Source organism: Dermacentor andersoni, chromosome 1 (assembly GCF_023375885.2).
Source record: "Dermacentor andersoni chromosome 1, qqDerAnde1_hic_scaffold, whole genome shotgun sequence".
Classification (NCBI taxonomy): Eukaryota; Metazoa; Arthropoda; class Arachnida; order Ixodida; family Ixodidae; genus Dermacentor; species Dermacentor andersoni.
This window is the reverse complement of record NC_092814.1, coordinates 20,215,202-20,228,202: the sequence shown is the minus strand read 5'-3', so window position 1 is coordinate 20,228,202 and position 13,001 is coordinate 20,215,202. Positions and strand designations below refer to the sequence as shown.

At 43.4% G+C, this 13,001-nt stretch overlaps 1 protein-coding gene and 1 pseudogene across 5 annotated transcripts in view; one reads left to right on the top strand and one right to left on the bottom strand.

Annotated features, from left to right (window-relative positions):
* Positions 1–13,001, bottom strand: part of Rox8 (TIA1 cytotoxic granule associated RNA binding protein Rox8) — a 230,505-nt gene that overhangs the window by 46,178 nt on the left and 171,326 nt on the right. The gene's annotated exons all lie outside the window — the stretch shown is intronic.
* Positions 2,261–11,286, top strand: LOC140215555 (piggyBac transposable element-derived protein 4-like; annotated as a pseudogene).

Below are 13,001 nucleotides of genomic sequence, written 5' to 3'. Positions count from 1 at the left end.
GTATGATGCACTGAACTAATTTCGACAAAAAGGTTTCAAGTGTATTGCATGAGCGTTTTTTTTTTTAAAGCAAGGTTTCCCCGAGAGTGTCGTGACAACACTGGTGAAACGTATGAATCATTACGTGGGGGAGAAGATTGCTGACATTGACAGAACAGCGAAAAGGTATACTGATTAGAACTATTTTCTTGCATTTGCTGCTGTTGAACCTTAGCTACATAAACCGCAAATTGTGACTCTCTTAAACCTGGTTGGATTGCTGAATATTCAAGTTGAGGTGCCTTTTTATCCAATTTCAGCTTGCCAGTGTTGCCAGCATTTGAGGGCAACAGGTTTTTCAGAAGTCCATACACAATGCTGTCTCTTTTTTATCCATTTCTGTAGGTTGTGGCGCGACTAGACCGGAAAGGGGCCATGAACAGTATCCCGCATTGCATTTTTCTTAGTAATAAAGCTTTAAATCCTACTTTTCACTTGCTGCCTCATAGTCACATGTAGTTATCATCTTAAGGAAGTAGTGGCTCCTTGTTGTGCGATATCATGTGAAGCAAGAAAAGCATGGGAAAGAGCATTAATGAAGAGATTCTTTTTTTGGGGCTGTTCATATTGTTTTGCATCATATTAGATCACAATATATACGAACCAACTAGCCGAGCAACATGTAACGATGTGGTTCCTTATTGCTGTGCTAGTTTGCCAGATTCACACAGCACAGGCTGTGCACAGTCAAAAATATTTGACCCGTTGAGCGGCTCCATTTGGACCATTTGGTTCCATGCCAATTAGCCCAAATGGTTCTATGCCAACTGCACCATGTAACCCAATTGGCAACAACCAATTGGCCCAATTGTGTACTAATACACAAACGGAACCAATTGGAAATTTTCCAATTGGGTCAAATTGTTTTTTTTTTTTTTAACTGGGAATGAAAGAAAAGTTCTCTTACAGTCTCAAACCCTTGTTAAGTTGTACAACCAGCCAAAAAACTGCATTACTTTGCAGGTTTGAATTCTGGAATGGTGCTGTGTGTCCAAATTGTCCCATGGTCCCAGAACTGGGCTTTTTCATGGTGTTGTAGTGTCCAAGTTTCCGAGTGCAGCTTGCCACTGCTCTATGCCGCTATGTGAACATTCATTTGAGCACACTAGGGTTGTTGAGAAATAACAGAAATTATTGAAACTGACGTTAATATAGTGTTCATCAGTGACAAGTAAGGCAACCACTGTTCACACAGTTCAGAAACGTCAGGCCGCTACAAGTAGTGCCAACTCGACCCTTACTGTTTGTACGAACAAGCATGGATATACCGGACGGTGACAACAGAACTTCAGTGAGTGGAAATCCAGAAAATACTGATTTGGCACAGCTGCCGATTCTACTGTTGTCTTGCATGCAGCAACAGCAGCACAGTGACAGACACTATAAGTGCCTTTTTCCTGGTATTTTCTTGCACTACCAATTACTGTCTTTTTTAGAGGACCTTCGCACGCCAATTACTTAGTGAATGCACTGTCCCTTCAATAACAGAAAGAGTGCCACAAAAAACTATCTTTTTAAAACATGGATCAAACAAAATTTGGCTACCGCCAAATGTCATTCAACACATGACCACTCTTGTAAATTAACACAGGTTTGCAATCAGTTATGAGGACCATATTGGAATAAACAGGGTATCGATCCCTCTTTCCAATAGTTGCCCCATCTCTTGCCTGAGAATACAAGCATTGCAAATGCTTGGACCTATGAATGAAACAAATTTGACAGGCCCATTGGAAAGCAATATCTGCACGAGGCACGGGGATGCACTTATAATTACTGGAGCACTGTGCTTTATGCTCTTTGGGTCAGTAGTTTCTATGAATTATCGCCACACACTCAACATTTTTGTTACAAATTGTAGCACTGTATTTGCCAATTCGGAACGAGCCTCAAAAGTTGTCTTAGATTATATTTCCACAGGGTGTGGTAGACTAAGAACTGAAGAAGAGCCAAGTTTCTCTTGGCACCGCATGTCGATGCATATGCTGTGTAGAGTGCCAACGCTTGAGTACTCGGCATGTACTGCAACAGAGTACATGTTGAAATTCAATATGAATGCTCTCCAAACTGCATGTGATGTCTGGGTAACATTGTGCAGTCAGGCTTTTGCCAGCGACATAGACCAGTTGACAACTCTCCAAGGTTACCAAGGAAAACAAACTGTGCTTGCATTTCTTGCAATACCACCTTATTGCAAGGTGCAGTCGCTGAAAGGCTCCCTTCCAATATTGTTTCCTTGCATTGTGTACATCTAATGCTTACACAGTCAACGTTCGTTACAATGGAACGTAATATTCTAGCAAAAAAGGTCTTTATCTGAAGTCCATTCTATCCAAAAGTAGGTGAAATGGCAGAACTTGGCATATGTTGCCGTCTAACCCGAAGGAGATTGAAAAACTATGAAACATTGAAATAAAAATAAATGAATAACAAATAAACGGGTGGAAGTGGTAAACGACGGCGCTTTGCTGTCCGTTGTTTTCAGGATGCTGATGGCCGACAAATGGCAGCTTTGCTGCACTACAGCATGTACACACCCGCACAACGGAAAGATTAAAAATGTCAGTTTCTCTGCACTAGAGTATGTAAAGAAAAATCATTAATTTAAAATTTATGTTAATTCAAACAAAGTGGCACAGTCTGGCCAAGCCCCATAGAGCTCCATGCTTTAAAGAGCTTGTTAATTTGCAAGTTAATCAGGTCTGCCACAAATAATTCAAACTGTGCGCCACAGTGGTTAACTTCCCGGTTCGCACTGGTGGTCGCTTTCCCAGCTAAGCAACAGGTGGCACAGCATGCCTATCACCATCGTCATCAATCCACACTTCAGCGACCACTCCCTCCAACCTCAAAAGGAATTGCATCATCACAGCCATGCTCTCACATTTATTTTCGCAAATGGTCAGTTGCATCGACATCGACAGTGGAACATGCGGCCTATGTGTCCTGTCGGGCAACTCGTCAGTAGGAAGAGTTGCGCAAGCGAGATAAGCTGTGATATTTTCTTGACACGAAAGTGTTTTATGCCGGGGTCTACGATCAACTTCCTGTAACGGATGTGATGGCGCGTACGCGTAAAATATGCTCACTTGACATGGATGGCACTGCCATCTAGGAGCGGTGAAACGAAGTACTGCACCATTACACTAATGAACGCCGACAATGAGTGCTTCAGCAGTCTCAGCGCACCGGAGGCTTCAATAGCTAAATTACAGGGTTTAAAGTGCCAAAACCAGGATCTAACCATGAGATATGCTGTAGTGGGTGCCGTGGTGAACTCTGGATTAATTTTGACCACCTGGGGTTCTTGTAATGTACACTTAAATCTAAGTACACGGGTGTTTTCACGTTCTGCTGCCGTCGAAATGAGTTTGCCGTGGCCTGGATTTGATCCCCTGACCTCGTGCTTAGTAGTGCGACACCATATACACTAAGCAACCACGGCGGGTCAATTTGAATTCAGTGAGGGTGCCGAGGAAATTGAATTAACAAGCGTTTACTATATACATTTGCACAACTGCAAGATTAACAGCTGGCACAATGGTGACACAAACACCTACTACTATTCTCCACACAAAACAGTGGTCGGCAGAATAAACTGCATATATTTAATCTTTTGCGACAAGCCACAACAACTGCAAAACTCGTAGCACAAACAAGCCTAACAGCAGACTAACAGCGCGTTTTTGGAAGATGCAGATTAAAAAGAAAAAAAACTTCTCACAAGTGATTTTTTTACATTGTACTATAAATACAAACAAACGTAAAACACAATTTCTCAACAAAAAACAAGATTTTTATTATAAGAGTGCCAGCCAAGACAAATGCCTAGCCAATCCAGAACAATACGATGGCGTGCGACGAAACGGCATTTGATTCTCGTAGAACAGAATGTGAGCGAGTTCTGTTCTGATTATTCTGTTTAAAGCTGTTCAACAACTAAAATGAACTTGTGTGTCCTTTTCTTATGTATCATGTTTTGTACCATTTAAACTGCTGGCAACGAGGCTACGCAATCAGCCAGCAAAGTGTGTTCGGTGAATACACTCCTACCAGATGCACTCCTTGCAAATGACACTCCACTTGCGACGTTTAGATTTGGCAAAGTGCACTTAAACTGAGTGACACTCTCCATAAGTGCACTTAACCTGCCTGCTTGACAGGGATGTTATTCAATAAGGTGCCAAAGCAAAGGTTGTGTAATACGTCAGAAATGACCAATAACATATATAGTGACCTACGTCTTGTGTGGTCCTTTTTTTCTGGGAAGAAGAAAAAAAGAAAAAGAAAAGAAAAGAAACACCCTACAATTTTTTTTCTAAGCGTAAACGTTGTCATCAGTGCATTGTGTACATTATGAACGTGCAAACCTGTGTCCCGGTCTTGTAACTGTTCAGAAAGCAAACCTTTACAAGACCGCATTACTTCGCGTGTGATAGCGACCGAAGATGCGCCGCAAAAATGGCTGACGAGGCAAGAAAAGGCGTGGCCACTTGTTCCGAGTGCCAGTGTTTGATGAGGTTTGTGTAATGATTGAGGCAAAACTTTGGTGCGCAGAAGCTATGGATGTACAGTCACAGTTCTTTTTTTCATTCCTTTTTATTTATTTCATGGGCTTTCTTTCTCGTTTAAAAGAATGATTTTAAGAAGCGTAGGCTGTTTTAAATGCTGTTATCGGTCATTTGTCAACATCATCCACAACTTTTTCATTGACTTCTAATCAATTTGGTAAATTTATAAATCCAGCTAATTAAACACATTCATGCACAATGAACGAGAAATATTCACAGCGGCCACCGTGAACAACACCTATCAAGGTATAGTGAACATGTTCGCATAGTGCCCTTTGGCAATTTTTAATTCTTGGCGACCTTCAGTAAAGATATCGGAATACCGCAGAATAAATGTAAAGTGACGTACTGGTCATTGCACGTTAGCCAGTATTTCACATCACTTGCCGAGAAAAAGCTCCAAGATATTTTTCAAAACAACAAAGGGATAAAAAATTTTCACTGGCTTTCCAGTCTGCATTGTCGACCAATATATTGAATGAGCTCGATTATTTGGGCTTATCTGTGGTTCCGCCATAGGCACCATAAAGCGAGTGTAGAACAGCAACCGATATTTGGACTCGATCTGCGCAAGTCACGTCGTAAACATTGTTGCCGCGAACGCAATTTCGAGTTTTGCGGCTTCGCAAAACATTTAATTACAACTACAATTTGGCCGCTAAAGTTGACTAAATATGAAACATTACATCCTTGGTTTGCATTCTGTGGTGGCAAGAGCCCGATTTTGTGTGGTGTGGCCGGGCAGAAAATAGTGTAGCTTGAGCGTAAAGTTTAGTGACGACTGCGGTTGCCATTGGATATTTGTGACCAACAAGTTTCATGAAAGCAAGCAGATTGTTTGTCAATGTGCCGCACTATCATCTCGGCAACCGGACGTGGTGCACGTGTGAAATATATAAGCCGAAAGCCTTAACTCTTTCCTTACCGCGCCATAGAGCATCGATCACTATGGATCGATGGTTTTGAATGCCCCTCCAAAAATAAAACTCCGCGCTTACGGACGTGTGGCGCCATCTGGCCAGTAATAGAAGAACTACTGCGCACTTTCTATATGTTTTTTTTTTTTTTGCGTTTTAGCGCGAAGGCTCCTGCGAGAGAGAGAGAAAAAAAAAAGAAAGAAAGAAAGAAAAAAAAAAGAAAAGCAGCGGAGAAGGTAGCGTGCAAAGTTTTCGCAACATGCCGCCGAAAACGAGTCGCGCGCTGCTGAAAAATAAGTCTTCTCAAGCTGCTTCTGATACTAATATTATCGATATGAGCAGTAGTGAGGAGTCCGTAGAGGACATTGGATCATCGGATTTCGACTCCGACAGTGATGATTCGTCTACGCAGCCCGGACCTTCAACTAGCGAGGCAAGGTAAGCATAGTTCTGGATGTCAGTGTTGTTATACGATGCGCGTGCTTTGTAAATAAGGACACCTGTTTACGTTTTTCTTTTAGGGTGTCAACTACATACGGAGGCGATATTTTGCCAAACACGCCGTGCCGAGTCAGGTTTTCACCGAATCGCGCACCTGGCGTACACCTGGACGTGACGCGGCGCCGCCGGAGTGAGACGCGGAGATTTCTAGGTGCACTGGACATGTTCATGATGTTTTTTACCGCTGACATGATCTACACTTTCTGTGCACACACGAACAAGTATGCGTGAATGAAAATTTCTGAAAAACCCAGCTATGCTCAGCCAGATGGCTCCTGGCTAGAGGTCACGCCCCCGAGATGTTGCGCTTCATAGCGCTGTTGATTTACATGGGCATCGTGCAACTTCTTAGACTCTTGTATTGGAACACCAGAACAATCTACGGCGGTCTACTCCCAGGGAAGATCATGAGCAGGAAGCATTTCTTCTCCCTGCTTGCTTTTTTGCATGTCTCGGACCCTGAGGATGACAGTGCTGCTTCAGCTGGCAAACTGCGGAAGGTACTCCCACTACTTCGAGAGATCAACGAGGCGTCGGCACGATTTTTTCAGCCACGGGAAGCCATTTCAGTCGATGAAAGGATGGTGAAATCTAAACCACGCTCGGGAATCAGGCAATATATTCGGGACAAGGTGACGAAGTGGGGCTACAAATTGTGGGTTTTAGCTGAGTCAGAAACTGGATACACCTTACAGTTCTTCGTTTACACGGGCAAGCGGGAGACACCGGGACCGCATGGATTGGCTTTTGATGTAGTGGGTAAACTTTGTGATAAATATTTAGGACAGGGATACAAAATTTACATGGATAATTTTTATACTTCGAAGCCCCTTTTCGAACACCTCCTTTAGTGCAAAACGCTGGCATGTGGAACAACGAGAAAAGATCGTCGAGGCTTCCCTGGCGATCTGAAAGATTCAAAATGGGAAAAGAAAGCTGAACGTGGAGACATTCATCGGATCAGGGAAGGAAACGTCTTGTTTCTTCAGTGGAAGGACCGTAAGGCTGTAAGTCTTATGAGCACCATTCATACAGCCAATGAACATGTGCCTGCAAAGAGACGTACAAAAGTGGGCAACAAGTGGAGCGAGAGGACCATAAGAAAGCCCTTGTTGGTACAAGAGTACAATGCAGGTATGCTGGGCGTTGACAAATCTGACCAGATCATTGGAACGTACAATGTACTTCGTAAATGTGTGCGCAGGTGGAAAACGCTCTTTTTCCACTGCATAGATATTGCTTGTGTAAATAATTTTATTCAATTTCAAGAGCATAGGAAAGGGCACCCCGATATTGCTGAGCTACGTCTGAGTGCCTGCTTTGACCAACTTTCTTTCCGAGAGATGCTCATCAAGCAAATTTTTGAATCTTGATGATGATCAACCGGCCAGCATCTCTTATCTGCCACCCGACTGGGTTCGCCACAATCCTGAGAAGGTTGACAACCGAAGGAACTGTAAGCAGTGCTATGAGAAAACCAAGAAAGAAGTGAAGACAAATGTTTTTTGCAGCACCTGTGAAGCGCACCTTTGTTTTACGACTACGCGTAACTGTTTCGCCGATTGGCACATGCGTCATGGACGCCGAGTTCAAAGGTCGCTTGAAAATATAATTTTTTACCTAGAGTGCTCAGATTTTCAGGAAGTGTACCTGAGTTCACGGACAATCATTTGTATATCCCAGTTTTCTTTTCTTCTATGTGTGCTGAAGTGTAGTGTCAATTTTATGTCTTCGCATGTATGTTTTCCTTACTTTCCCTCACCTTTCAGAGATAAAATATAAAAAAATGTCGCAGTGATTACTTTGTATGTTATTACATTGGAAAGGCAAAACAATCAGCTACATTCTCATATATAACAATCCATTGTACAACAAAATTTTCCCAAGAAAAAAAATAATATGTAGACACATAGCAAAAACGGCTGTTTTCTGCGGTAAGGAAAGAGTTAAGGGGCTTGTTGCAATGTCTCATACCCGAAAAAAGCAGGTCTAGTCCAGTGAAGCAAAAAAAAATAAATATCAGGAATGGCTCATACCCCCATAAGCAAGCGAAGATGCAATGGCTGAATATGAATGAAGCCAAGAAAAAAAAAGAAAAAAGGGAAACAAAGAACTAACAAAGGAACACTTAGGTAGTGCATTAGGTGCTTGCATGCGTCGTTGAGGAGGTTGACCTACAGCGCCATACGTTTACTTCACACTGCGGCTCGTTTTGCCTTGCAAGAAGCCTGACCCCTCCGATTGTATAACTTATGTATTACCACGTGTGCAACAGGCTTTCGCCTTAACATGTTACAGGAGTGTAACATACTGCCAAACTTTTTAGAACATTACACGCACGACGTTCACTCATTAATCGATGCAGAAGATGTTAAAAAAAAAAAAAAAAGAAGAAAGAAAAAAGAGAGGCCCACATTATGGAGTGCTAAAATGTATAATGAAACTGACAAGCAACATACTGGGCAGAATGTACGATCTTATCTATTCAGTGCGGCTTTCCTTCCAGACCGCCGAATTGCCTAAGTGTCAGTTCAAATCATCTTTAGCTGGTCTGCATATATGCAAATGCGTAAAACTTTTATATAAAACATTTGTAATATATTGTACGGCACAAAACTGTTTTCATTTTTTCTTGTGGCCTAGTTACAATTATGCCACCAAACACACCCACACTCCCATGATGTCGATGCTGAAACGGACTGCTTAAGCTTGGATTGCAGAGCTAAGCAGTAGCCAAAGCTCATCTGTAGACATTTTCATCGGGCGAGGAGGATAGGGTGCACGGCGTGCTTTTCCTCCTCTTTGGCTTGGGCGATCCAGCGCGGCGCTGCTCGAAAGTATTGCTGTCGTGGGCTGCGGAACGATTTCGGAATGTTTTAGATCGTACTCTGAAATTTATGCAATGTCCATTCACATAAAGGCGTAAGGGAAGCCTTTCGGTGCATCGGTAACTACAGTAGGCGGAAATATGTCTTGGGTGCGCAAAAATGTGACGTGCATTATCGGCCGCGGTGTGCACATGTGTTGTGAACTATTTTGCTTATATCGGTTCTAATTCAACAAACAAAACTGGTGTTTCTGTATTACTAGCATTAAATAGTAAATCAGCTCACTGTTTGATCTCTCGGCGCAGGGAGTAAAACATAAAACATAAGAGCGCATGCTCGTGCACGGCCAACCTAAGGCAACCACTAAACATCTAAGCGGCAGGCGCTATCAAATATTTGTGATACCTCGGCATCATTCTCACACATTGCAAGTCTAGTAGGCTTGAAATTACTACATGTCTACGCTAGCCTTCCTACATGAGGCCAATGGTGCTGCTCAACCCAACAATCACTACTGTTGGTGAATCAGCACGATAGATATATGAGCTGTGTGCTTCGGCATTGCCATTTTTGGCCTGTATGCAGCCATTATATATGAGGGATCGCATAAAAAGAATACGATGGCTATTTCAGGGGACAAAATTTCTGTAATACGTGCGAGTGCTTCGTAGAGAAGGGAACGAACCGAAAAAAAAAAAAAAAAAATTCCGGTTGTCATCCTCTTTTTCAGAAAAGCAAGAAAAAACTGGCTAACGCCGCAATACGACCTCGCATATATATATATATATATATGACCCCTGATGCTGTATGCTTGGACCATGCGCTATATAGAACAAAGGCATCTCTAATCCAGCACCTACCGCTGCTTAGGACGCTCGCGCAGTTCGTAAACGGTCGCTTTGTTGGACAAGCTTAATTCAGACTAAGGTATGCTGCTATTACCCAAAACTATTTTTTTCATGGGTGGAAACCTCGTCCATCGAACCAAGCAGTCACACAATGTAACCTGCAGTGAACAGTTTGAACACTTGCCAAAGTATAACAGCACAACTTCTACCGTAGCAGAATGGTACCCACACTGCTACGATTGTCGTGTATGTTCCACAGCTTAGAACTAGAGGATAATTCTGCAATAAGGTCACATTAGTGAATGAAACATTCATAAATACACAATTGATCTCCGAGGCTGATTGTAGGCTCAAATACATGCGTGCACACATTGCGCAGCGTGCTCCACATCCGCTTTAATGCTAGCAGAAAGTACATACTTAAACCACTTCAGTACGTCTCACAGGACTGTTTAGCGCGTAGAAGACGCATGTTATGCTAAATAGACTACGCGAGCGCGAAAACAAACACCAGAAACTATCGCTGCACATATACCTGCCATGCAAAATGAAGCGTTCGCCCAAGTCAGCATGTCGACTGCCCATAGATGGCGCCACTGAGTAGCAATATGGTAGCACCCATGAAAAAAAAAAAAAAAAAAAAAAAACGGTGTACAGGCTGTATGGTTGCCACTGAACAAGCAATTCTGCTAAATTTGCCAACTTCATTAAAAATTAGTGTTTTGGCTCAGGTTGGTGAAGAACTTCCACCCCTGCAAGCCACACACACTGGCCATTCTTCTCTGCATTCGACACGCAAGAAGCCTCTGCTGTTGCTTCTGTAAGAACTGCTTTTTCCTTATTTGCGACATGTCATTGACCTTTGCAGGTGTACTTAATATACTTGCTCTCATTTGCCAGGAGGCCATTCCATCCAACCAGGTGTGTATGTTTGAACTTCTTACGTGACCCGGCTAGAGAGACGGGTGGGGGGTGGGGGGAATAATAAAAAAAAACCACCTTATGTGGTAGACTACCTGGATAGAGTTGCCTGTTGATAGATAGTGATGCCTGTTGAATGAGAGAGAAAAAATTTCAGAAGCAAGAGACCTTCAAATCGCTCTACAATTATGACTTTCACAGCATAGTGTACGGGCTATCTTTAAAGGACCCCAAACCACCTTTGATATTTTTTTAAGCATTTCAAGTAACACGTGCATCGAGTTCAGAATGCAGTCATGATTAACGATGTCAAACGTGGCAGTGCTACATGCCGTGGGTGCACCACAAAATCAAAAAGCCATCCTGTGCTCCTCTCCAGGCCTCTCCGGTATCCCCAGCGCTCGTCGTGACATCACCAGGGTGCATCTGGTTGGTGATGTCCCTAGGAGCAGGTGCTGTTGATTGGTTGAACAAGATCCTATGACTTCTGGTCAGTCTGCTAGCAGGTACGTGTGTTCCTTGCTCATCCTCGTCGTGTTGCTTGCTTGCGCGCACTTGCGAATCGGTAACTACGACCCATAAATGCAATTGCCGATCGCTCGCGTTCCAACACAGTCGTGCTTAGCGGTCCGATTAGCTGCGCAAACAGAGTCCAAAAGTGTATCACAATGGCTAGAACGCATCCGTCTGCAGTGCTTGGCTGCAAAAGCGCCGACTGGCGAGCCTTTCTAGACGTGCGCACAACACAGGGTCTAGCGGCAAGCTTCACCGGAGCACGAGCCGGCACGGCAGCAACGGCAAGTAGCCGAGAAGCGGAGTCGCGATAACCGGAAGTGGACAGTGTTTTGAAAAGCGTGTTGGCGACGACATAAGTCACGTGAGATTTGGAGGAGCACTTGCCTAGGAGGAGAGGGCAGCTGATGAATGGAGTGTAGCGAAGGAAAGAGCGACATACGCGAGTGCTGCATTTCTATTATCAAAAGCATGCAACTCTGCTATTATGGCACCATTTAAAAATATTCTTACAGCTATGTGTTCATTACAGACACGTGCACAACTGCAACACAATTTTACTTCTACTGGAGTTTTTGTCAGCCAAGAGTGGGCATGGCTTCTGAGACAAGAAGGTGCGCGCTCTCTATTAACCCTTCTAGGGTCGATTTCTTTCGCCATATGCAACCACCCAGGGTCGATTTTTTTTATTGCGGATTCCAATTCTTCTGAAGGACCTACTTCAAAAAAAAATTTACAGTAATTTTTCTAGGGTGACCGTAAAGTGAGAAAAAAAATATTTTCCATCGGTATATATGTACTGTTTACTAATGAATAACAATAAAAAAAAGGAAATAAACTTATAAGAATTAAAAATTTGAAGCATTGTTATACACATAGTTCAAGGCTTACAAAATTGCACACATTTTTTCGCAAGTCTCAAATGTTCCTGCTCTTACACTAATATTTACGTCCATAGTGTAATCGAACTGCGTAGGCGAGCGCACAAAAGAAAACTGTGTGGTTGTCTGCCCGTCAAAAAAGCACAACGTGTGACCAAATTCCGCTAATCTTCATCTTATCGCCAACCAGAGGCAATTAGCTTTCGTGAGTCTCCAAAAAAAGAAAAGGAAACGCATGCACGGCGGCATCCTTCCTACGTTCCCCACTGTGTGAACTAAACGAGCGAGAAACAGGCGGTCGCCCTTTGAACGATTAGTAACGAGATGCCAAAACCGCCCACGGAACAAAACCCGAACTGCCGCCCGGTCACGTGCACACCAATGCGCGAGCGATAGTATATAGACGCGCCAGAGCAAACTAGCTCTAAAACAAACCATGCAACGAAAACCGAGAGGGAGGCGTGCGAAAAAAATTCCCTGTATCCCCACATAGTGGCAGCACATGCCAGAAAAAAAAAAAGTTAGGAAATTGGCGCACGTTTTAAACGTACAGACGCCACCGTAAATATACGGCATTGACCCTGAAAGGGTTAAGGCTATTCTTTTAGCTACACTTTCAGGCTCGTGTACATGAGTGTGGTGCCGGACAGGGGCTATGACCAACATTACTAGACGAGGTTCAATTGTTGTGTCTTAGCTTGCGTCTTAGCTTTGTGTCTTAGCTTGCTGCCAGATGGTGGGAGCACCGCAGGTAGCTCTACGTGGGTGCAGCTCTGCGTTGGCAAAGCTGCATTCCGGCCCACCGACTTGCAACTTACAAACGCAACAAGTGTTTTCACCGAAGCCTTTTTTAATGTTTGTATAGCCTTGCGTTTAGCAGATTGACTGAAAAACTTTACTGAGCTGTAAAAATGCTACTGCGCTCCTCTGGAGTACGCTGTTGGAGTCCTTAATCCAGGGACCCAGTAGCCCTGGCCATCCG